This window comes from Podarcis vaucheri (assembly GCF_965113315.1).
Source record: "Podarcis vaucheri genome assembly, chromosome: 18".
Classification (NCBI taxonomy): Eukaryota; Metazoa; Chordata; class Lepidosauria; order Squamata; family Lacertidae; genus Podarcis; species Podarcis vaucheri.
Genome location: NC_138756.1, coordinates 5,214,853 through 5,241,272, shown reverse-complemented (window position 1 = coordinate 5,241,272; position 26,420 = coordinate 5,214,853). Strand labels below are relative to the sequence as shown.

General features: G+C 47.3%; 1 protein-coding gene across 20 annotated transcripts in view; it reads left to right on the top strand.

The window, feature by feature from the left end:
* PTPRS (protein tyrosine phosphatase receptor type S) overlaps nucleotides 1-26,420 on the top strand; it is a 305,222-nt gene that overhangs the window by 54,756 nt on the left and 224,046 nt on the right. For 8 of the 20 annotated variants that reach the window (XM_082206204.1, XM_082206221.1, XM_082206219.1 and 5 more), the window contains exon 1: nucleotides 3,219-3,428. The exons of 2 other annotated variants lie outside the window; for them this stretch is intronic. The gene's annotated coding sequence lies outside the window, so the exon portion shown is untranslated. Of the gene's footprint in view, nucleotides 1-3,218; nucleotides 3,429-26,420 lie in introns of those variants that run through there. 10 more of the 20 variants (XM_082206214.1, XM_082206216.1, XM_082206212.1 and 7 more) reach the window with 3 other exon arrangements.

The window sequence follows — 26,420 nt, the reverse complement described above, 5'->3', positions numbered from 1 at the left end:
GGTGACCAAACTCACACTGAGAAGGTGGCCAAGGCAACCCCTTGGCTTACTAAACGCTGTAGGGTTTGCTTCCGTTATCATAGGGCTTTGAAGCATGAGATGATTCTGCTCCAAAAGGCCGTTTGATCCATTTTTTTATTTTTTATTTAAAGCAATGCCAACAAACAGCGTATCGAAGGAGCGTGGGATAAATACAAATGCCAGCGTTTTATCTACAGCCCCTGCAGCCTTGGGAAAAAATGCGGCTTGGGGGCGAACTTGGAAATCTTAGCCACTTCAGACAGCTGTGGTGCAGAAAAACTTAACATTCCTTCTACGCTTCAGAAGATTCCCTTTGAAGCTTTATATGTCTCTCTCTCTCTCTCTCTCTCTCTCTCTCTCTCTCTCTGTGTGTGTGTGTGTGTGTGTTTGTCTGGAGGGGACAAACATTTGTGTCCCCCAAACTTCCCCCTCACCTTCCTGGGTTAAAAACTGCAGAGATTCTCTTTTTTATAATATTTTTATTTTTATTAATTTTAACATATAAATTATAAAATGTACCACAAAACTTATCACTTATACAATCTTTTTAGACTTTCACCAGCACCTCTGATGATCCACCGTTTTAACCACTTCTTATGCATTTCTTAACTTTATATTGCCTCTCTTAACAAATCATCCTCCCCCTTGTCCATTTTTACAATACTTCTAATAATACTCCTCAGAAAACTTTTTGCAACCCTGCAAACGTCGTCTGTTCTTCACAATTACTTTTCAAATACAGTGGTGCCCCGCAAGACGAATGCCTCGCAAGATGGAAAACTCGCTAGACGAAAGAGTTTTCCGTTTTGGAGGTGCTTCGCAAAACGAATTTCCTATGGGCTTGCTTCGCAAGACGACAATGTCTTGCGAGTTCCTGCTGGTTTTCCCCCCTCCCCCCCTTTTCTAAGCCGCTAAGCCGCTTATCAGCTGATCCGATCAGCAGATAAGCCGCTAAAAGCCACTAATAGCGCTAATCCGCTAATCCGTCAATGGGCTTGCTTCTCAAGACGAAAAAACCACTAGACGAAGAGAATCACAGAACGGAATCTTTTCGTCTTGCGAGGCACCACTGTAGTCCGTAAATTTACTCCAGTCTTCCATGAATTTCTGGGCTCGCCGGTTTCGAATCCTTCCTGTTAGTTTATCTAATTCTGCATAGTCCATTAACTTCATCCTCCATTCTTCAATCGACGGTAACTCTTCCTGCTCTGCAGAGATTCTCAACTCTCTCAAGGCCCGATCCAGGCTTCACCGATCCAGGCAGCGCTTTTAAGCTCTTTTGGGTGGGGATTTGTTTCGTAAAAGTCAACAAGACTCTATTTGTATAGTCCCATTGTGATCCACCGCATAGCTCTGCGAGGCAGGCTCAGTGGAGAGATGTGGCGTGCAGCCTGCGTTAACCAGCATCTGGATTCGAACTTGGGTCTTGCTCGTTTCAGGTAGACACTATCCTGGGTGGGGGGGGTGGCCTTTAGGGGGCGGGGGTCCAGCTTTGTCCCCCACCCCACCCTAAGGCAGTTTGAAAGCTGTACAGGTCTTCTCATTTTGGATGCTGCAACCAGGGAAACCCAGATGGGCAGGGTATAAATAATAAATTATTATTATTATTATTATTATTATTATTAACCTTAATATGCCCAAAGTTCTAGCATGAAACTGCAGGCCACCAAAGGGTGGTTCTCCCCAGATGTTGCTGGACCACAGTTCCCATCCCAACATCTGGAGAACATTGCGTTGACCAGATGAGAGATGCCCAATTCCATCTAAGGTGCCTTTTGCTGCTGCTGCTGCTGTTTTTGTTTTTCTAAAAAAAATTGGGGCTTCCTGCATCTAATTCTGAAGGCCCAACAAAAATATATTTTAGGCCGTAATGTGCTACATTTATGTCCCATGCTTCTCTGCTCTGGGAGGGAAACAGCTCTGAACTTGGCCTCAGAAGTGAGTTTTCCACACCCTCTGGGCACACGAGAGCCAGCGGTTAGTGTGTTGGGCTAGACCAGACTTCCTCAACCTCAGCCCTCCAGATGTTTTTGGCCTACAACTCCCATGATCCCTAGCTAGCAGGACCAGTGGCCAGGGATGATGGGAATTGTAGTCCCAAAACATCTGGAGGGTCAAGGTTGAGGAAGCCTGGGCCTAGGACCTGGGAGACCAGGGTTCGAATCCCCACTCGGCTGTGAAGCTTGCTGGGTGTGGGGCCCAGCCCCTCTCATCTTGGTCTACCTCGCAGGGCTGTTGTTGCGAGGGTAAAATGGGGAGTAGAGGGAAACAACGTAAAAAGCAGGCGATGAAAGAGTCCGACGGCATCTTAAAATAGGAGCAAAATTCCAGTTACAGATAGGTAGCCGTGTTGGTCTGCCATAGTCAAAATAAAAAAAATTCCTTCCAGTAGCCCCTTAAAGACCAACTAAGTTAGTTCTTGGTATGAGCTTTCCTGAAGAATACTTCTGAAGAATACTTCAGATACTTCTTCAGTGTATCTGAAGAAGTGTGCATGCACACGAAAGCTCATACCAAGAACTAACTTAGTTGGTCTTTAAGGGGCTACTGGAAGGAATTTTTTTATTAGGAGCAAAATTGTTATACAGCAAGTTTCGCATGGCACGACTACGTCGGCCACAAAAGCGGGAGTAGGGGGACAATGAATTTGCTAACTCTCAAGGTGCCGTGACGCTCCTTTGTGTGGCGTTCGGTGGTTTTTCACCTCTGCAAAAAGGCCCGCGAGAGTGTGCCTGGGCATGTGCAGAGGGTAGCCCCGTCCCCTCTGACCAACCAGGGCTGACGGCGCCCCTTCCGTGAGTTGAGAGCTGTTTGACCGCGGACCTGACTCCCAGGAGACGTGGCGAGACTTCTTCCTTGGAGACGTTTAAGGAGAGGTCCATCTGCCATGTTGAGATTTCTGCATTGCAGGGGGTTGGACTGGATGACCTAACGGGGTCCCCTTCCAACTCGACGATTCTGGGAGACCTGCCCGTGTGGGTTCCTTTAGCTTTCGCCCCCCCCCCTCCCCGGAAATGCACAGTTTGCAAGCAACTTTTTAAAAGTCTCCTATGGAAAAACAGAGTGCTGTGAAAAGGCCTCTCTCTCTCTCTCCTCTCACTGTGCCCCCCCTTTCATTCCTCCTCTCTGGGCTCCTCCCCATTCCCTTCTTCGGTGGGCCCCCCCCTCCAGCCCCTCCCACCGCCCAGAGCCTGGCTGGGGAGTCACTCCTCCCTTCTCTCTCTCTTTCTCCCTCTCCAGCTCTCAAAACTTTCCAAGGTTGGATTAACTGAACGGGGGCTCCTCCAGGACGCTGGACTTCTGAGCCCCCTCTTTGCCTAAACGTGCCCCCCAACCCCCGGTTCTTTAAAGGAGAGGACAGACAACACCGCCATGCATTGATGGGGGAAAGGTTCCTTTCTCGCAGGGTGAGTCCTAAATGTTTTTTATTTACTTAAAACAATGTATCCCTGTATAGTTTAGCTTCTTCGCCTAATCCCAGATGCAAAGGGGTGCTCAGATTGCCAGTTTTCGCCCTGTTTCTCGCAAATGGCTCTCAACTTTTATCCTCCCCCCTCCATTTTTTTTTAAAAACCCCACCTCTTCTCCACCATTGCTACCCTGAAGAAGGGGGTCTTTTGTTTTGGAAGTTGTGAGGAGCCAGAGGAGGAACAGATCCCTGCCCACCCCCTTACACCCCCATTTCCCAGGGTGGGGGGGGCCTTGGAGCGAGTTGGCTTTCTTTATTTTCTTTGCAGACCCCTTTCCCACCCGGCCCTGCTCTCAAAAACAAAACAAAAATTAAATTAACGGTGTGCGTTTTTGAACCCTCTGGCTTCCATTCGCTTTGCAAAGACCCCTTGCGCCTTTTGTTCTGGTTCCTGGCATTTGGAGACAGCAGTTTGGATAAACTCCTACGCTTTGAGTGTTTTGAGGGTTTGAAACACATCTTTTTTGGGGGGGGGGAGAGAACTGGGCACTTTTCCGCTTCCCTTTAAAAGGCTTCAGCCTGGAAATGTCCTCTCTGTGTCCCTACATCTATACATCAATTCAGATCTGTGCGCATTTTTATATATGTATATATATAAAACCTCTGGGTTCTACGCCAAGAGGAAGAAACCACTGAAAATAACCGTTTCTCGATTTCAGTGGGTTTCTCTATTCAGCAGGCCAGGCTATAAGGCAGATATATCGCTTCTCCAATTTCTGTTCTCCTGGCTTTCGCTTCTTAACTTTCAAGCAAACAAATTGCACTTTCCGCAAAGTTAACTATGGGTTGTTTTTATTGAGGAGGGGGGACTTTGGTGGGAGGGCGAGAGACTGAAGAAAAAGAGTCCCCCCATCTCCTTTATCCTATTGCATGTAGAATCTGTTGTGCTTTAGGAGCGAGGTCAGGAAAGTTCTGAGAATAAACTTACTAAAGAAGAAGAATTTTTCTGTAGGATTGCGGGTGGGGTGTGTGTTTTATTATGAGCGTGTGTTGAGGGGGATGTTTTTGGGTTTGCATTTTTTAAAACTCTGAGCAGCCCCACAGTTGCCCTATAGAGATATTCTGTATATCCCTCCCTCTCCCGACTCGCAGTCTTTTGTCTGATGCACAACAAGGAGTGAATTTTAGGAGGCGAAATCCTCTCTAAGTTGTTGTTTTCTGAAGCCTGTTCAAAGCTGGATTCTGATCTCTCCTTCTCCTTTACCCCCCCACCCCCACCCCACACCATTTTAAAAATAAATAAAATAATCCAGCCGTTCATTACCTGATGTGTGTTGCTTACCAAATGAACAGAATAAACTCCTGAGCAGAACTTTGGCAAACGCATTTAAACGAGGGTTGCCTAGCGTAAAAGGGGGAATTCGGCAGAGTGGGTGAAATAAATTTCCAAGAGTTTGCTATTTTTTTAAAAGGGGGGGGGGAGATGTTCGCTTACCATTTTCAGCCTCCCTTCCCCCAACCCCCCACCTTGTCTCAACCCCCTCCTAGATCCTTAATGAACAAAGGATGGCCAGTGGGGAGGGGAGAAATTGGGGGGGGGCGCGAACGCAGAAAGATAAACCATGTGATAGATTTAAAAACACTATAGAATTTAAACCAGTCTGATTGAAAGGGGAGGGGAAAGTTGCAAGCGCATTGTGTGTGTGTGTCCATTTTTCCAAGTTTGGGTCTTGCTGATTAGGAGCAAACGATTAGGGCTTAATAAGAAGAGATTTCTGCTCCTTTAGTACAGATTTCGGAGCCCCTTCTCCTCTGCAAAGACCCTGCAACAGCAAATATTTTAGCACTGGCAAATGTGGACGGTAGGCTCTCTAACAGCCGTTTGGCCCTGTGAGGTGCTTGGGGGGGGGGGTTGCTGCTGTCTGTCAGAGAGAGGAACATCTGGCCTGCCGAATCAGCTTCAGTGAAATGTGGTGCCAATTAAGAAGCCATCTTTTCGACCCCTTTCCCTGCAAAAAAACCAAAGCAAAACCCTACCTTTTATTTTTATTTTTTTACACTTTCTCTCTCTGCGCCCCCCCCCCATGGTATGTTTTCCAACTATTCAGCCGCAGGAGAAAACTCAGTTTAAAAACAACAGTGCATTTCATCAATCCAACCAAGTGTTACTTGAAAGTAGACCCATTTGGAGCTTGTGGGATGAAGTTTGGTCTGCTCTCAGCAGCACCGACACGGGGCGCGATCTCTTTATTTCAATGGATCTGCTCTGAGCGCTGCTATTTATTTATCTGTTGCATTTACAGATGAAACTCGAAAAATTAGATCATCGTGGGGAAGTTCCTTGATTTCAGTAATTCAACTTAAAAGGTGAAAGTAATATATGAGATCGACTCATGACATGCAAAGCGAAATGTGCTTCTGCTTCTCAGAGGTCCAGTCTTGCTCGATTTGCAATCCTTGTTTTGCTGGTTTCATTGAATATTCTAATTTTCTGAGATAGTTGGGGTTTTCATCAGCTGTACGCCGTGATCATCACAATGATAACAAATCTAGGCTTGACGTATCTCGCTTTGCATGTCACGAGTCTATCTCAAACTCAAATATTAGTTTCACCTTTGAAGTTGAATTAGTGAAATTAGTGAAGTTGAATTAGTGACTTTTCCATGGTACTCTAATTTTTTTAGTTTCACCTGTAGACCTCACCTCCCTCCCCCCCAAGGGGAGCTCAAAGTGGTTTACATAGAATCATAGAATCATAGAATCATAGAATCATAGAGTTGGAAGAGACCACAAGGGCCATCGAGTCCAACCCCCTGCCAAGCAGGAAACACCATCAGAGCACTCCTGACATATGGTTGTCAAGCCTCTGCTTAAAGACCTCCAAAGTAGGAGACTCCACCACACTCCTTGGCAGCAAATTCCACTGTCGAACAGCTCTTACTGTCAGGAAGTTCTTCCTAATGTTTAGGTGGAATCTTCTTTCTTGTAGTTTGGATCCATTGCTCCGTGTCCGCTTCTCTGGAGCAGTAGAAAACAACCTTTCTCCCTCCTCTATGTGACATCCTTTTATATATTTGAACATGGCTATCATATCACCCCTTAACCTCCTCTTCTCCAGGCTAAACATGCCCAGCTCCCTTAGCCGTTCCTCATAAGGCATCGTTTCCAGGCCTTTGACCATTTTGGTTGCCCTCTTCTGGACACGTTCCAGTTTGTCAGTGTCCTTCTTGAATTGTGGTGCCCAGAACTGGACACAGTACTCCAGGTGTGGTCTGACCAGAGCAGAATACAGTGGCACTATTACTTCCCTTGATCTAGATGCTATACTCCTATTGATGCAGCCCAGAATTGCATTGGCTTTTTTAGCTGCCGCGTCACACTGTTGGCTCATGTCAAGTTTGTGGTCAACCAAGACTCCTAGATCCTTTTCACATGTACTGCTCTCAAGCCAGGTGTCACCCATCTTGTATTTGTGCCTCTCATTTTTTTTGCCCAAGTGCAATACTTTACATTTCTCCCTGTTAAAATTCATCTTGTTTGTTTTTGCCCAGTTCTCTAATCTGTCAAGGTCGTTTTGAAGTGTGATCCTGTCCTCTGGGGTGTTAGCCACCCCTCCCAGTTTGGTGTCATCTGCAAATTTGATCAGGATGCCCTTGAGTCCATCATCCAAGTCGTTGATAAAGATGTTGAATAAGACCGGGCCCAAGACAGAACCCTGTGGCACCCCACTAGTCACTCTTCTCCAGGATGAAGAGGAACCATTGATGAGCACCCTTTGGGTTCGGTCAGTCAGCCAGTTACAAATCCACTGAGTGGTAGCATAGTCAAGACCGCATTTTACCAGCTTCTTTACAAGAATATCATGGGGCACCTTGTCAAATGCTTTGCTGAAATCAAGGTAGGCTACATCCACTGCGTTCCCTTCATCTACCAGGCTTGTAATTCTGTCAAAAAACGAGATCAGGTTAGTCTGACATGACTTATTTTTCAGAAATCCATGCTGACTATTGGTGATCACAGCATTCCTTTCTAGGTGCTCACAGACTGTTTGCTTAATGATCTGCTCCAGAATCTTCCCTGCTATTGATGTCAGACTGACTGGGCGGTAATTATTTGGGTCCTCTCTTTTCCCCTTTTTGAAAAAAGGAACAACATTTGCCCTCCTCCAGTCTGCCGGGACTTCGCCTGTTCTCCAGGAATTCTCAAAGATGACTGCCAGTGGTTCTGAGATCACATCTGCCAGTTCTTTTAATACTCTTGGATGCAGTTCATCTGGCCCTGGAGACTTGAATACATCTAATCTAGCCAAATATTCTTGTACTATCTCCTTAGTTATTCTGGGCTGTGTTTCCTTTGCTGAATCATTTGCTCCAAATTCTTCAGGTCGGGCATTGTTTTCTTTATCGGAGAAGACTGAGGCAAAGAAGGCATTGAGGAGTTCGGCCCTTTCTGTGTCCCCTGTTTGCATTTCACCATCTTCTCCTCTGAGTGACCCCACTGCTTCTTTGTTCTTCCTTTTGCTACGAACATACCCATAAAAGCCTTTTTTGTTGCTTTTAACCTCTCTAGCAAGCCTGAGTTCATTCTGTGCTTTAGCTTTTCTGACTTTGTGTCTACACGTGCTGGCTATTTGTTTGAATTCCTCTTTGGTGGTTTCCCCCCTTTTCCATTTTTTGTACACATCCTTTTTTAAACTTAATTCAGTTAAAAGTTCTTTAGATAGCCACCCTGGTTTCTTTAGGCACCTTCCATGTTTTCGTCTCATTGGTATTGCCTGACGTTGTGCTTTTACTATCTCCGTCTTAACAAACTCCCAGCCATCATGAACTCCCTTTCCTTTTAGTATTGCTGTCCATGGGATCTCACCCAGCACTTCCCTAAGTTTTATGAAGTCGGCTTTCTTAAAGTCAAGAAATTGAGTCCTAGTATGCTTGGCTGCTCCTTTCCGCTGTATAGTAAACTTCAGAAGAGCATGATCACTCGCGCCTAATGATCCTTCCACATCTACCCCACTAACCAGGTCATCAACATTGGTTAGGACCAGGTCTAAAATGGCTGTTCCTCTTGTTGCTTCTCCCACTTTCTGGACAATGAAGTTGTCTGCAAGGCCAGTGAGGAATCTGTTTGACCTTATGCTCTTGGCTGAGTTTGACGTCCAACAAATATCCGGGTAATTGAAGTCCCCCATTACTACTATCTCCCTTCCTTTTGCATGCTTGGCCATCTGTTCCAGGAAGGCATCATCTATGTCCTCCGTTTGGCTTGGGGATCTATAGTAAACTCCCACAATGAGGTCTCTGTTATTCTTCTCTCCCTTAATTTTGACCCAAATGCTCTCACTTTGGCTTTGAGGTTCTAAATCTTGGATCTCTTCACAGGTATACACATCCCTGACATATAACGCCACTCCTCCTCCTTTCTTGTCTGGTCTGTTTCTCTGAAATAGATTGTATCCCCCCATTATTACATTCCAATCGTGGGACTTATCCCACCAGGTTTCAGTGATGCCTATTATGTCATATTTAGTTTGCTGTACCAAGAGCTCAAGCTCATCTTGTTTATTTCCCATGCTTTGCGCATTAGTGTACAGACATTGAAGTCCATTAATCATTCCCCCGTGTCTCTTATTTAAGGATTTTTTCCTCCCACCACTAGGTCCGCGTGCTGTTTGCTCCATTTGGTCTATGACATTTGGATGATCATCTTCATTAATTGATAGACTCCTACCTTCAGGAGCACTGTCTCCCTCCCCCACATTAGTCAGTTTAAAGCCCTCCTGATGAGGTTTCTGAGATTTTTGGCAAAAACATTTCTCCCAACCGTTGTGAGGTGCAGCCCATCACTTGCCAGAAGTCCATCTTCAAGAAACTGCAGTCCGTGATCTAAGAATCCAAACCGTTCCTGTTTACACCATTTGCGAAGCCAGCTGTTCACTTCCACTATTTTCCCCTCTCTCCCTGGGCCACGTCGTTCAACTGGGAGGACAGACGAGATGACAATTTGTGCATTTAGTTGCTTCAATTTCCTGCCGAGAGCCTCGTAGTCCCCTCTAACCCTCTAACATGGTCCCCTCTAACCCTAAACTAGATTTACATATCTTCCCCAGACCCCCTCAGTAATCTCCGCAAGGAGACTTCCATCAGACCTAGTTACACCTGTGTGGTGTTCATACTTCAGGTTGTTTAAAGTTGGTTTATACCTAGAAATGAGAGTGTGTGTTTGTGTGAAGCTGGATTGTTCCAATATCTGGTTTTGGGGCAGAACGAGTCTTCGGTTGGTGTGAAGCAAAAATCGCACCTTATATACAAAGTCCTTTTGTTTTTTTTTTATAAAATTTTTATTAGTTTTACAAAAGTTTTTATAACAAACAAACATAAAAGAGAAACAGACAAACAAACAAATATAATTTCAAAATGTCCTTTCATAGACTTCTTTCCTCGGACTTCCCCATACCTCCCCTTTCTGCATCCTCATGTCCAAATTTTATAGCAACTTATAAATGTTCTTTCCCATCCTAATTCATCATAGTCCTTTCTTGATCTGATCTTATATTACTGCAACCCTTTCTCTCTGTAAAATCTCGACATTCTAAGCTTCATCAAGTTTATAATAGTTCTTAAGATAAGTCTTAAATTTCTTCCAATCTTCTTCCGCAGTCTCCTTTCCCTGGTCACGAATTCTGCTTGTCATTTCCGCCAATGTCATATAGTCAATCACTTTCATCTGCCATTCTTCCAAGGTGGGTAAATCTTGTGTCTTCCAATACTTTGCGATCAGTATTCTTGCTGCTGTTGTTGCATACATGAAAAAGGTTCTATCCTTTTTTGGCACCAATTGGCCGACAATGCCCAAGAGAAAGGCCTCTGGTTTCTTAAGGAAGGTATATTTAAATACCTTTTTCATTTCATTATATATCATCTCCCAGAAAGCCTTAATCTTCGGGCATGTCCACCAAAGATGATAAAAAGTACCTTCAGTTTCCTTACATTTCCAACATTTGTTATCAGGCAAATGGTAAATTTTTGCTAGCTTAACTGGGGTCATGTACCACCTATAGACCATTTTCATAACATTTTCCTTTAAAGCACTACATGCCGTAAATTTAATACCAGTGTTCCACAACCTTTCCCAGTCAGCAGACATAATATTATGACCAATATCCTGTGCCCACTTAATCATAACTGATTTAACTGTTTCGTCTTGTGTATTCCATTTCAACAGCAAGTTATACATTCTTGACAAATTCTTAGTATTGGGTTCTAACAATTCTGTCTCAAGTTTTGATTTTTCCACCTGGAAGCCAATTTTATACAAAGTCCTTTTGGACCCTGACTGATTGCAGGCTCACCTCTGAGTTTTCAATTTCTTGAAACGAGAAAGCTGGCTTGGTGTAGTAGTTAGAGTGTTGGACCTGGGAGGCAAGGTAAAGGTAAAGGGACCCCTGACCATTAGGTCCAGTCGTGGCCGACTCTGGGGTTGCAGCGCTCATCTCGCTTTATTGGCCGAGGGAGCCGGCGTACAGCTTCCGGGTCATGTGGCCACCATGACTAAGCCGCTTCTGGCGAACCAGAGCAGCGCACGGGAACGCTGTTTACCTTCCCGCCAGAGTGGTACCTATTTATCTACTTGTGCTTTGACGTGCTTTCGAACTGCTAGGTTGGCAGGAGCAGGGACCGAGCAACGGGAGCTCACCCCGTCGCGGGGATTCGAACCGCCAACCTTCTGATCGGCAAGTCTTAGGCTCTGTGGTTTAACCCACACCGCCACCCGCATCCCTGGACCTGGGAGAGCAAGGTTCAAATCCCCGCTCAGCCATGAAGCGCACTGGGTGCCTTTGCAGTCTCAATCACTATAATTCTTGGCCTAACCTACCTCACAGGGTTGCTGTGAGGAAAGGGAGCTCCTTTGGGAGAGAGAGAAATGTGGGATACAAATGCAGTGTGAACGCGGCAATGGCAACCCGATTTTGCAGCCTTTGCCAGTGCAGTGCCCTCCAGATGTTTTGGATCACATCTGGCTCCGGCCCCAGCCAGCAAGGCTGTTGGCAGAAAGCTGGCATATTTCATGGCAAATCAATTTCGAAACTTAAGTGGAGTTTCACAAGCAGCTTAGTGAGCTGGTACAGGAGGTTTCGGAAAGGGAAAAAGTTGTGTGTATGTAATTTTGTGTGTGGGTATGTACATGTATGGACAGTTAACGTTTACCTGATCAGTTTACAAATGGGGCGCCTTATTGATCAGTCTTCCTCTTAAAAATATTTTAAATGCAAGTGTCATTATTATTATTTAAATTTATATACCGCCATTCACCCAATATCACATAGTGGTTCACAACGTAATAATACAAAATGAGAACACAAAAATACATCATAAAATCAGAACAAAAATAAACTAATAACGGGGAGCCACTGCAGAAAAGGCCCCGTTCTCATGTTGCCCACTGAGTCCAGCATCCTGTTCTCACAGCCAGATACCCCAACAAGAAATCTTGCAAGCAGGATCTGGGCATAATCACAAATCTAAGATGTGCACCTAAGATTCATCTGCGTACATTATTTCTTTCCCATTTAGCCCACCCACAGACATATCATTCAGCGGTCTGCGAAGAGAACGTTCATCAGATGCAGAATTTTTTGTTGTTGTTGCAATGGCTTGATATTTATAAATCCGGTGCTGTTCTGCGCTTGTGGGGAAACGGTTTTGGGGGGGGAGGAAGAGAGATCGTGGGAGGGTGTGGGCGGGGGAAACGGAATCTTTATATAAGAGTTAATTTAGTTTGTTCAAAATGTGTCAGCGTGATCTGAGCATTTGCCTCTTGCGCTCCGTTTTGCTGCAAACCACCTTCAATCTATTCATTTTTTGAGAAACGCGTAGACAATCTCTCGCGCATTTGGAAAGAGAAAAATAAGAAAGATGTGCATCAGTCTCCAGGGAGAAAGCTATATATTTATTTTTCTCTCTCCCTCTTTTTCCTCTTTTTAAAAAACCCCAAAACAAAATATGTAAGAGTTCTCAAACGCTGGAGAGCTGAAACACATCTTTCCCCCCCGGATTAAAAATCAGAGCGGGGCTTTGCTTTTGAGCCTGGAACATTCTGCATCCAGAACAGCTTCTCCGCTGCTGAGCTAGGATACCTGCCCATCCTCAGAGCTCCCGCCCGCCTGAGGATCGACAGGAGTCACTGTGCCAAACATGGCTCCTTATTGGAAGGAGTTCGGCTCGGAACGCTGACTCACGCAGAGGCACAACAGGCAATTCTGAGCACAGGAAATTGTGTACTTGTCGCCTCTCTCTCACATACCCTCTATCCTTCAGTCCTCCTCCTGGAAAATGTGTTGCTTTGGCAAGCAGGCAGGGGTGTGCTTTGTAGGGGAGGGAAACCAGATTTTTTTCCTGGGGGGCGCAGAGATGCACAGAGCGAAAAACAGAGTTGTAAAGGGTTCCCATTCATCCTAAAAGTCACAGTTATCCTCGTCCCGTAGCTTATATGTCAGCTTTGCCAGTTCTGCGTAGTCCATCAATTTTTCTTGCCACGATTCTTTAGTTGGGGTTTCTTCAGTCTTCCATCCTTGTGCTACCAGAACTCTCGCGGCCGTTGTCGCATACATGAAGATGTTTTCCAACTTTTTTTTCAACCCTTTACAAAGTACCTGAAGACGCAACAAAGCGAACTGGACTTCTTGGCAGGTTTTGAATAAACATTCACAAACTTTTTATTGATAAAAATCAGCTAAAGAGTTTGAGGATCTAGACAACTTTGTAACATGCAGAAAACAGCAGTCTCAGAGAAACCAAAGACTGGAACTGAGGGAAGTCTGGGGGTGGGTGGGTTTTGTGTGGGAGGGGGGAGGGAGGAAAAATGGGAGGGGGGAGAAACAAGGATGATATGTTTTTGGATAATATGTCTTGTTATAATTTTGAATAATTTTTTTTTAAAGTAAGAAAGAAAAACAGGGTTGTATGGGAGCTTAAGGGTTAAAAAAGGGGGGGATTACATGGGTAAGGGAGTTCCAAGCCAGTTCCTCTCCTCTCCTCCCTCCCGTCCATCCTGGATGTAATTAAGGCATGGATCTTTGCCACTCGATATTGACAGAGGTCCAAGATCCACAAGGAGGGATCGCCCTATAGCAAGGATCTCTATATTTAGCATTCCCCATTGATCTGGTCAAGGGCCGGGTCAGGGTGTGACCGAACTGCAGGCTGGATTTAATGCGAGGGAGTCGTGAGGGGAATGGAGGGTGGGGGGCTTGCCCCATAGAGAGAGAGCTTTGCCTGGTATCAGGGCTGGGGGCCAGTAACCTTTCCAGGAGCACGTTGGGTCAAATTTGCACGTTGGAAAAGCTGCAGCGGGCATCTGTTCTATTGCTTATTGTGGGATGTCTCCTTCAAGCCGCCTTTTAGCTGAGGAAGAGACCCTCTGCCCACCAGGGAGGGTCTCCGCAGTGGGAGACCTCCCATTCAGATCATTTGTTGGAGGCAGTAAAGACTTCTGAATTCCGCCTGCTGGAAACCGCAGGAAGGGAGAGTTACCGTATTTTTCGCTCTATAGGACGCACCTTGTTTTAGAGGGGGAGAACAAGAAAAAAAATATCTCCCCCTCTCTGCTCAGCGCCCCTTCAGCGAAGCGGCAGGAGAAACGGAGCCCCTTCCATTGCTCCTCCTGCTTGGCTGAAGGGGCGCTGCGCAACTCTCCCTCTCTGCTGAAGCCAGGAGTCTTGCTCTCCCGGCTTCAGCAAAAGGAACCCGAAGCCTTTGGAGAGCGGAGGGAACGCTCCCTCTGCGCTTCGGAGGCTTCGCGTTGCTATCGCTGAAGCCAAGGAGCCTGCCTTCGCTCCACAGGACGCACACACATTTCCCCTCAATTTTTGGAGGGGGGAAAGCGCGTCCTATGGAGCGGAAAATACGGTCATCTTGTGCTCTTCCTTCTTCTTTGGTGATCACTTGTAGCTGAGTAAGATTGTCTTCCATGAACACGGTTTTAACAGGGAATCCGTAAGTGACTGTGGAGGCCAATTCTGGATCCATACGTCCTTCTACAGTGGGGACATTGGCTTCTGGGCAGGAGTTGATCACGGTGAATGTGCCTTCCTCTTAGCACGTTTCTCCCTTTCGTCCTGACTTCAAGCGTCTTCAAAGCCCATGACACCTTTGGTCAAGGCTGTTCTCCATTTGCAGCGCTCGCAGGCCAGTGTTTCCCAGTTGTCGGTGTTTATACTACATTTTTAAAGATTTGCCTTGAGAGAGTCTTTGAACCTCTTTTGTTGACCACCAGCATTATGCTTTCCATTTTTACGTTCGGAATAGACTAGTACAGTGGTACCTCGGGTTAAGTACTTAATTCGTTCCGGAGGTCTGTTCTTAACCTGAAACTGTTCTTAACCTGAAGCACCGCTTTAGCTAATGGGGCCTCCTGCTGTCGCCGCGCCGCCGGAGCCTGATTTCTGTTCTCATCCTGAAGCACAGTTCTTAACCTGAAGCACTATTTCTGGGTTAGCGGAGTGTGTAAGCTGAAGCGTATGTAACCCGAGGTACCACTGTAGTTGATTTGGAAGACGATAGTCAGGCATCCGAACAACATGGCCAGTCCAACATGACAGCCCGGAAAGATTGTGTCTCTCTCTACAAACGGGTGTTAAGATCTTCAGATGAGCACCATCTCTAGGTCCCATTTACTTCAGAAGCAATGGTTGGCGGTGACACAAGAGACAGGGCCTTTTCTGCAGCTGCTCCCAAGCTGAGAAAGACAAGACCCTTTTAGTGCACTTGGTTGGGCACTCTGAGAACAGAATCTGGACTACGTAGGTGAGCCAACTTTGGCCTCATCCAGGAGGGTTCACTGGCTTAACAGGGTCTCTTATCCCTTGCTACTGGAATCTGTTTTAACTGGAGATGTCTGGTCCTGTGCTTAGGCTGGGAGACTAATCCCAACTCTGCCGTAAAGCTTGAGGCAGCGGTCTCTCAGCCCTGCCTTCCTCAAAGGGATGTTGTTAGGATAAAGTTGAGGAGGGGAGACCACGTACAGGGCCCTAACGGATGATCATTCCCTCTCCATCAGAGGGGCACCTGCTTCCTGATTTGATGGTTGTGCTGGTCCCGGTTGGAGTGTGTGTGTGTTACTGTGCGGCGTGGTCTAAGTCCGGTCCTAGGTCGAGGGTATGGAGGCTGTACATCAGGGGCGAAGCGAGGTCCAAAGCGTGGAGTCAGGTGTGGTCAGGAACTCTGGCAGGAGAGCAGGTCAGGGTGCCGGCAGGAACAGGTTACCAACGATGTTGCTCCTGGGACTGGGGCTGGCTGGCTTTTATCTCCTCCGAGGCAAAGGGCGGTTCTGGTCCACAGGTGACTCGCCTCTCCTGCCCTCCTCCTGCCAGAACTTAGTTCCCTCCGCCTCTCTGCCCTGAGCCTCTGCAGTTCCGGAGAGGCTGGAGGGTTACCGGACCCAGAGGCAACCTCACTCTCCCCTGATGGGGCTGAGAGTGGAGCACCTGCAGGCAATGGGTCCTCGATCACCTCCGAAGCCAGAGCGGATTCAGCTGGTGTCTGCTCCTGAGGATCCGGCACAGGTGAGGGCCCTTTAGGCTCATGCCCCAGCCCCGGCTCAGCTGGTCCTGGAGGCAAGGACTCCTGTGCGGGCTGGGATTCCTCAGGTTCAGCCTCTGAATCCAATTCCCAGGCCATCACAGTGATACTGAGCCCCTTCATCTGCTAGGTAGGCAGGACCTGGGACAGAGCAATGAGGGTTCACCCCGTTGTGCGGATTCGAACCGCCAACCTTCTGATCGGCACCGGATTTGTGTAGAGCTTAATCCTTAGCCTTTTGTCCCAAAGATATCCACAGACTTCAGCACCAGCCTATGGGACCAATTTCTCCAGCAGCTCAGTGGAATAAGGCTGTATTATAAACCCTCCAGCTCCAATCCTGTTGGATTAGACAAAATGTCTACCTGACAACATCAAGTACAGCCTTCCCAGAAAGTAAATCTATCCAGGCCTATGGTGAAGTAGGAACCCTATTTAAGAAAAGGAACAACGTATCTAGCAGGTCTCTCCTCTGCTTGACGATTTTCCTCCTTGCCAGGTTTCCCCTAAGCTCTGTGGTGTCCCAATTTCCCCACCCCAGACCACTTGAAGATCTCTGAGGGTCTCAGCGGAGACCTTAATTATGATTTTTTCCTGCTCGCTTCAGCAATTGCAACACGCTGTGCCAGATTCTGCGTGATTTTTAATTGTGTTATTATTGCTTCCTTTAATTCCTTATCGATTGTATTAACGTGCATTTCTGTAAAGCTCAAATTGCAATATGTGAAGTAAAAGGAGGCGATGAAAATTCTAAAAAAAAATCGATATGGATGTTTAATGTGGGCATGCCCCAGGACCGTTTGAACGAAGTTGGTGGACCACTGCATTCTCTCTCTGCTTTGAGAATGGCAGGATCGAGCCATCCTGAGCAGAAGGAAGGTGTTCAAAGAATCACGCAGAGACAAAGCAGTTACCCTCCTTGGTGGCCGAATGCTTCGGAGTCATGGAATCATGGGAAGGGGCCAAGAGGGTCATTTAGTCCTGCGATGCAGGAATCGCCGCTAAAGATGGCAATCCAAGCTCTGTTTAAAACCGTCCCAACAAAGTAGAGGGTCTGTTCCACTGTTGAACAGCTCTCAGTATCAGGAAAGATCTCCCTAATATTTACAGTGGTGCCTCGCAAGACGAAAAGAATCCATTCTGTGATTCTCTTCGTCTAGCGGTTTTTTCGTCTTGCGAAGCAAGCCCATTGACGGATTAGCGGATTAGCGCTATTAGCGGCTTTTAGCGGTTTATCGGCTTATCGGATCAGCTGATAAGCGGCTTAGCGGCTTAGAAAAAGGGGAGCGGAGGAAAAAATCCCACAGGAACTCGCAAGACATTGTCGTCTTGCGAAGCAAGCCCATAGGAGATTCGTTTCGCGAAGCACCTCCAAAACGGAAAACTCTTTCGTCTGGCGAGTTTTCCGTCTTGCGAGGCATTCGTCTTGCGGGGCACCACTGTATCAGAAAGATCTCCCTAATATTTAGTTGGAATCTCCTTTCTTGTAGCTTGAATCCACTGGTTTGAGCCCTGTGCTCTGGAGCAGGAGAAAACAAGCTTGCTCCATCTTCTGTGTGACGAGACCCTTTCTGCATCTGTTCCCTCGGAGCGCAAACAGTTCTTGGGAGTTTCCTGCGTTCTTCCACACATGCCAGTCTTACGCTCTGATCTTCCCACTTCCCTTGCCTGATCATTGGACCAGCCACAGTGGTCGGAGGCGCAATGCTAGCCGGAGATAATTTGCCTTCCATCTGTTCCCTTGGCATCGGCAAAGGGTCCGTGTGTGGCTTCCCCCCAAATAATAACGATAAAATCGCGCTGCGCTTTGTTTTTTAAAAAAGATCTTTTCAAGGCCGTGACAAATTTGAATGGGTCAGGATGAGGGAATCGGGAGACCCGTGCCAGACAGTTCCCAGAAGTGTGGGAAAACATCTGTTTGGCTTTTCCCTCCTCCCTCAAAGGGTTGGAACGGACACTGGTTTGTGAAACCTGCTGGCCAGTTTTCAGTGGCCCACATGTCAAGCCATGCCCCTTGCCCTCCCGCAAGGCTTTGCCCACCTGCTCCAAAAGGAGACTGGCTGGTGCCCAAACGGAACCGTGGTGGGTTGCACCACTGAGTAGACCCATGGAAATGAATGGAGCTAAGTTATTCATGACTCCATTGGCCAGGCTGTTTGGGGATGATGGGAGTTGAAGTCCAATGTCTGCAAGTTTTTCATCACATAATAATAATATAACAACAACAACAACAACAACAACAACAGTAATATATTTGTACTCTACCCATCTGGGTTTCCCCAGCCACTCTGGGCAGCTCCCAACAGAATATTAAAAACACAATAAAACATCCAACATTAAAAACTTCCCTAAACAGCGCTGCCTTCAGATGTCTTCTAAAAGTCAGATAGTTGTTTATTTCCTTGACATCTGAATGGAGGGCATTCCACAGGGAGGGCGCCACCACCGAGAAGGCCCTCTGCCTGGTTGTTCCCTGTAACTTCGCTTCTCACAGGGAGGGAACCGCTAGAAGGCCCTCAAAGTGTCTGGGCTGAATGATTGTATCATGTATATTATATTATATATTAAATCAGTGGAAAGGATGGAACACTGAGGTGAGGCAGGTTTGCTAGGTAGTCACAGGTGGCTAGGAATTCCAAGACAGTTACTAGCTTGGTCCAACCACTACACCAGACTGCCTCCCACCCGTAGCCCTGGAGGTCTTAAACTCCCTGACGATGCATCGCTCAGGGGCCAGCAAGGTTTATCTTGCCTGGGCTGGATTGGTCCCGCAGAGATCCCTCCCTGGGCCGGATCGCGTGCAAGTGTGAGCGCCCGCTATTTCCGGCGTCGCGGAAGCGAGTCCCTGCGCTGCGCCAGTGGCGCGGTTCGTGGGCCGGTCAGACAACCCCCATGGGCCTTAGGGGTGCTGACCCCTGGCTCAGTCCGTTGCACCAGCAAAGATAATTCCCCTCCCGCAGGCACCGGCAGGCTGGCACGCGAGGACTTGGCGCCTCCCTCTCTCTACCTGCAAGGTGAGGGGCTCCCTTGCCAAGGCTGCTGTTTTCAGCTGGCTTTTTTTTTAAGAGTGAACCGAAAGTGCTTTTAGGAAGTGTGTGCATCCACGGTTATTTATGGCCCGGTTCTCTGCTGGATGCGTGCTTGGTAAAGAGACAAGCAGCACCGTGAAAGGGCTGCGTCGGACGGTGCCAGCTCTCCTGTCCGTGCCTAAGCAGAGCCTGGAGCCACACAAACTGGGCAGATAAAATTCTGAGACTTCCTCCTTTTCATGTGCAGGGTGATTTCAGGTTTGCGCTCCTCCGTGACAGGCTTAGTTGAAACCCATTTGCTTCAGCCGTGTGCTCAAAAGCCTTGCTTTCTGATAATTAAATATATATGTCTGTGTGTCTCAGGTTTCACCCAAGGGTTTTCTTCCGTGCACCAAAATGATCTGTTATGAACACAGATTTCTGTTGAGAACGCTTCTCTCACCCGGGATAACCTTTGCTGGAAACTCATGTCTCGTCCTGCCTTTCTCCACGCGTTAAGGATCCAAGGTGTATTCAGAGAGGGTTGCCGTCACGATCCCTGCCCCAATTTTTCAGAAATCAGTTCCTTGCAACACCCCCACCCCCAGTTCCTTCTCTGCCCCCCCCACTCCTTTTTTTGCAGGGATATGTCTTGTTCTTCTGCCAGGGTTCAGCTCATGTCCATAAAAGGTTTAGTTCAGAATGGGGAAGCTCAGGATAAAATCAAAACAGTTGTATGGTTTGGAAGGGACCCCCAAGGGCCATCTAGACCACGGGTGTCAAACACAAGGTCCGTGGGCCGAATCCGGCCTGCCAGACCTCGTCATTTGGCCCGTGGATGGGGGAGGGAAAGGGTCCCGGGGCGGAGGGACACACAGGGCGGCTGCGCATGCGCGGGAGACCTTACCTCGCTCTCCTCCCGCTCGCCTGCTTGCCCGCCCCGACATCCGTTGAAAGGAGCGCAGCACGCGCGGGCGCACCCTCTGGGCGTTTGAGCCCGCCCTCCTGCGCATGCTCGACGAGGGCAGGGGGGAAAGAGAGATAGAAACGGAGCTTGGGTGTGTGGGTGGGAAATGGTTTTGCACATGGGTAGGGCCGCCTCTGTCCGGCACGGACTTTCTCCCTTTGTGCGCATGCGCTTCACGCCCCACCTGCCGCCGCTTCTCGGGGAAAGAGGCTCTTTCCCAGAATGCACCGTGTTTGCAGCGCGCCTTCGGGCGCCTGGCGGAAGAGGCTGTTTCCTGCTTTGCGCCCCCTGCCGGCCAGCTGATGTAACTGCAGCCACCTGGTGCCACCTGGAAGGCGCAAGGAATGATTGTGAGAGTCGCCCTTGTGGAATAACTAAGGAAGCATCTTTCCTGCCCTCAGGAACACAAACGACGGTTTTGAAAGCGTATTCTACATGTGCACAGTACACCGGAGAGGTGTCTCCCAGCTACCAATGCAATCAGTTATAAACCACAAACCTATGATACAACCGGCCCTTTGAGGGTGACCAAACTGCTGATGCGGCCCCCGATGAATTTGAGTTTGACACCCCTGATCTAGACCAACCCCCGGCAACACAGGAACCACAGTTGAAGAAGCCTTGACAGATGGCCATCAAACCTCCCAGGGTGGTCTGTCCATGTGTGACAGACCATGAGGTTTTTTAAAATCAAAGGGACGCGGGTGGCACTGTGGTCTAAACCACTCAGCCTCTTGAGCTTGCCGATCAGAAGGTCGGTGGTTCGAATCCCCGCGACGGGGTGAGCTCCCGTTGCTCGGTCCCAGCTCCTGCCAACCTAGCAGTTCAAAAGCACATCAAGTGCAAGTAGATAAATAGGTACCGCTCTGGCGGAAAGGTGAACGGCGTTTCTGTGCACTCTGGTTTCCATCACAGTGTTCCGTTGCTCCAGAAGCAGTTTAGTCCTGCTGGCCACACGACCCGGAAAAGCTGCGGACAAACGCTGGCTCCCTCGGCCTGAAAGCGAGATGAGCGCCGCAACCCCATATTTGCCTTTGACTGGACTTAACCGTCCAGTGGTCCTTTACGTCTACAATCAAGCAGTATATAAATTTTATAAAATAGAATACAGTGGTACCTTGGGTTAAGAACTTAATTCGTTCCAGAGGTCCTTTCTTAACCTGAAACTGTTCGTAACCTGAAGCACCACTTTAGCTAATGGGGCCTCCTGCTGCCACCGCGCCACCAGAGCACGATTTCTGTTCTCATCCTGAAGCAAAGTTCTTAACCCAAGGTAATATTTCTGGGTTGGGGAGTCTGTAACCTGAAGCGTCTGTAACCCAAGGTACCACTGTAAATGTCTAAGCAGTTTGAAATGCAACCCTGTCAGGGTATAAGTAATAAATTATTATCATTACTACTACTACTACTACTACTACTACTACTATTACTATTATTATCTGAGCCTTGGCATTTCAAGTGGTAGGCTGTGCAATGCAAGCGAGCCTTGTGTCCCTGCGCTTGTGTTTACATGGGCATCCCACAGACGAGGTCCGTGCCCATATCCCAAATCCTAACACCCATTCTCCGTATCTCTGCCACGGTTTGCAAAAACTCTCGCGAAAATTCACCAGTTACAGATAGGTAGCCGTGTTGGTCTGCCATAGTCAAAATAAAAAAAATCCTTCCAGTAGCACCTTAAAGACCAACTAAGTTAGTTCTTGGTATGAGCTTTCGTGTGCATGCACACTTCTTCAGATAGTACACTGAAACAGAAGTTGCCAGATCCTTCTATATAGTGAGAAGGTGGGGAGGGGTATTACTCAGAAGGGTGGTGGGAATGGGTGATTGGCAGATAGCTGAGATGAGCCTGTTGACGACTCTTAACGACTGTAATAGGTCTTGCAATAGGTCTTACAATAGGTCTGCAATAGGTCCTGTAAGACCTATTGCAGTCGTTAAGAGTCGTCAACAGGCTCATCTCAGCTATCTGCCAATCACCCATTCCCACCACCCTTCTGGAAGGAATTTTTTTATTTTGAAAATTCACCAGTCTTTTAGATGAATAGAACTGTAGTGTTGGAAGGAACGCTGAAGGGTGATTGTGTGTTGTTTGTGGATAACTTTAGGGAAACTTGGCATTCCCCCTAGGCAGTGTGGTGTAGTGGTTAAAGTGGGGGGGGGCAGGGTTCAAAACCCCACTCAGCCATGAAGCTTGCCCGTGAACTTTTGGGGCAATCGTTTCCCACCTTTCCCCATGAGGTCGCAGCAGTGGACCTCTGTTTTGAAATAACAATTTTAAAAACATCTAATATGAATGGCAGTCGAGATAAAAAGGTACGTCCTGCTATAGATACACATTCACTTACCTCCCCTTCCTCCTCTTGGCTGTGGATCAGCTTCAAATGAAAAGAGAGAGATAATGAACTCTCCCCCCTGCCCCCCCCCAGCTGCAAAAATCCATTCTCTGTTTCCCAATCTCAAATCCTCCTTCCATGATTAACGGTTGATCCATCCTCCCCCCCCCCCATTGAACAGCAGATGGAACTTGTTTGATTTCTAAGCAAGGGGCAGAATTGGCCAGGCTGCCCCCCCCCCCCAGGAAGCGAGAAAATGTGTCCTCTGCAATGCTCCGAATTTCATCTCTCTCTCAGTGCAATTAATGGGTGTGCCAGTCTCTTTAGTACTCGAAGGATTACTGAAATATATGTCCTTTGAGGCCTCGGAAGTATACAGTGGTACCTCTGTTTAAGAACAGCCCTGTTTAAGAACTATTCGGTATAAGAACTCCGCAAAACAGGAAGTAGTGTCCCGGTTTGCGAACTATACCTCGGTCTAAGAACGGAAGCCGAACGGTGGAAGGGCTCCGGCGGCTGGAGGCCTCATTAGGGAAAGCGCACCTCGGTTTAAGAACGGTTTCGGTTTAAGAACGGGCTTCCGGAACGGGTTAAGTTCGTCAACCGAGGTACCACTGTATGTTAAACGATAGACAATACGTTAAGGAGTTTAACAATAAAAGGCAGAATGTTTTGAAAACTGAAGTATGGTACCAATATTTCTATTGTAAACACCAAATTAAACATGTATTAACAGTTCCTCTTAAAAATGTGATGTCAGCAATGTGTTGCTTATGTGAATTGCGTATTAGTTCATGCTTATGTATATATAAAAATGTTGTCGGCGCGCCGCCCCCCTCAGTGGCGCCTAGACATTCTGTTTTGGCGACCACAACCCAGGTCCTAGGAGCCATTTGGCTCCTAGCTTTTCGATCTCGGTTTCTAACACTGGGTGGTGGCAAACTCAAAAGAGATCTGCTAATTTGCAAAAGGACTCTCTCTGTGTGTGTGCATACAGATGTGCAACAGGCCTCTGATTTAAGCAACATCTGTTTAAACCTGGCATCCAAACAAATAGGCAGAGCTTGGAGGGTCCGTGCCTCTGAGAGGGGCTTCTGGTTTTCGGCACTGGAATTGGAGATTTATTGTTGCTTGGACATCTACGCTGTAGCAATACCTGTACTGCTGTCCATCTCTAAAGCTGCTTTTTCCATTTGTTGCTGGATGGGTGCTCTTCCTCTCTTTCACAGCCTCAAGCTATTTCGATTGATGGACTCACCGTCATGTCCCCTGAAATTTATGAGCTGCCCCGCACCCGTTCTTGTTCAGGCATTGTCCGTCAAGCTGGCGTCCTCCTGAATCTTTTGGGAGTTGTGGTCCAAAACATCCAGTAGGGTGACAAAGTAATTTAGGTACGGCAATGGGAAGAATTTGTTCAGTTGGTCTTCTAATTTTCAGAATTAATGCTCAAAGCACAGCGCGGCTTTCCTTCCATACCCGAATTTTGCAGCACCAGTTCTTGAGGTGCTGGCCTTGAAAGCCCTAAATGGCCTCGGTCCAGTATACCTGAAGGAGTGTCTCCACCCCCACTGAGGTCCAGCTCCGAGGGCCTTCTGGCGGTTCCCTCCCTGTGAGAAGTGAGGTTACAGGGAACCAGGCAGAGGGCCTTCTCGGTGGTGGCGCCCTCCCTGTGGAACGCCCTCCCACCAGATGTCAAGGAAATAAACAACTATCTGACTTTTAGAAGACATCTGAAGGCAGCGCTGTTTAGGGGAGTTTGTAATGTTTGCTGTTTTATCGTGTTTTTAATATTCTATTGGGAGCCGCCCAGAGTGGCTGGGGAAACAGAGCCAGATGGGCGGGGTATAAATAAATTATTATTATTGAACCAGAGCCAGTGTGGTGTAGTGGTTAAGAGCGGTGGACTCGTAATCTGGTGAACCGGGTTCGCGTCTCCACTCCTCCACATGCAGCTGCTGGGTGACCTTGGGCCAGTCACACTTCTCTGAAGTCTCTCAGCCCCACTCACCTCACAGAGTGTTTGTTGTTGGGGAGGAAGAGAAAGGAGAATGTTAGCCACTTTGAGACTCCTTCGGGTAGTGATAAAGCGGGATATCAAATCCAAACTCTTCTTCTGAACCAAAAGAATGCATTTTGGTCATGGAAAGAAGGTAACGGAAATTGGAGAATTTGAAAGTGATGGTTTTATTTTCTCTTTTTCTTTTTGTGTTTCTGTCTTTTTTTCTCTTTTTTGTAATGTTGTCTTTTTTCTGTGTAATTTTAATTTTTTTGTGTTTCAATAAATATTATTTTTTTTAAAAAAGAATGCATTTTTAAAATGTTGTCGTTTAGGGAGAAAGTGCAGGCAAAGATGCATGTGTTAGTGAAAACAGTGTGCAAGAATGCATATTCTGGTTTTTTTATTTATTAAATTTATATACAAGTGGACTTTCTTGCAAGGCTGAATTGTAAGGCGCAGCTGCACAGACCTCTCCACCCACAGGTTGTTTTCCTCTTTTATCAGTTAGAAAAGAGGAAGAAGCTATGGAATAAATAAATCCACTCCCTGGCTGAGCGCCACCTGTTTCAATTAATAAAGAATCTCACGCGGAAATAAGGAAACACAGCCCTGCCCGCCGTTCCTCCTCGCTTTGCTTCATCTATATTTATTTCGATCTTGTTTTTTTTTAAAAAAAAAGAAACCACCTTCACCATTTCCCATAACTTCCTTATTCTGCTAATTGTACGGAAATGGAGGGTGAATGTTAAATTAGCCTGCGATGTGGGATGATTTGGCGTCGAGATTTGGTGCTTGGTTCTGAGAGAGAGCAGACCAGGCGCAGGCAGGGAAGAGATTATATCGCGTTGAAAACCCCGGGGCGTTCTTATAAAAGGGGTGGCGCGACTGGCATTGAGGGAGAGTGGCACCTCTGTACACGAATTGCTCACTTTCTTGGCTTGCGTTCCCTAAAAATACAAATCCTGGGTTGTTTTAATAGCAGCTTGGGTGAGCAAGAGACACCAGCTACCCTGGGATGTCACACTAAACTGTGGCTTGGCTTTAGAAGATGATATTTTTTTATTTATACTCCGCCCATCTGGCTGGCTTTCCCCCAGCCACTGTGGGTGGCTCCCACCAAAATATTAAAAAACACAATGAAACCTCAAACATTAAAAGCTTCCCTGTACGGGGCTGCCTTCAGGTGTCTTCTAAAAGTTGTGTAATTCTTTATCTCCTTGGCATCTGATGGGAGGGCGTTCCACAGGGAGGGCGCCACCACCGAGAAGGCCCTCTGCCTGGTACCCTGCAACTTCTGTTCACGCAGGAAGGCCCTTGGAGCTGGACCTCAGTGGATGATGGGGGTGGAGTTCCCTACCAGGACAGACTTTGCTCGTGTGCTCAAGACATCGATCCCATAAAACATATTTTGTTGCACTGTGCAAAATATGAGCAAGCCAGGGATGAACTGATACTACCCTTGCTGGTACCTTTCCCGGGAAAATCAGAGGCTCACTATGTCAGGTTCCTATTGGAAGACCGGACAAACGCTAGAACAGTGGCCAAGTTTTTATCGGTGGCTGCAAGAACCAGTGATCCCTATATTCTGAACAAAATGCTTGTTTAACCTGGAGGTAGGCTGTATGAATTGTGCATTGCTTTGTAATGATTTGTTGGGTCTCTGGACTGGAATAAAGATTGTATTGTGTATATATATATAAGACTAGATTCTTTGGGCAGTATTTCTGCATGGTTATCGCCAAAAATAATTCGGGAGTGTTCGTAGAAGCAGAACGTTTCTAGACGGCCATCAGCAAGCAGAGAGCAAGATATTTGCATGATTTCTAGGAGAGCGCTGGAGGGGTTGTGAATGGCAGAGTAAGCCTTTCCATATGCTGCCTGGCTAGACAGCTTTTAAACCCTCTCCTGGAAGGGGGGTGGGCAGCGGTGGGGTGGGGGTGGGACGCATGCCTCCCATCGAGCAGAGAGGATATCCGATTCTCCAAAGCCATATCCCCTACTAGTCTTTTTATAGCTGTCCCTGCAAGAGTGGCTCAATTTGGCAACACTCCAGCCTTGCGATGGAGAGTTAGCAAGAGTCCCGGCTGGCTCCCAGGGACCTTTAC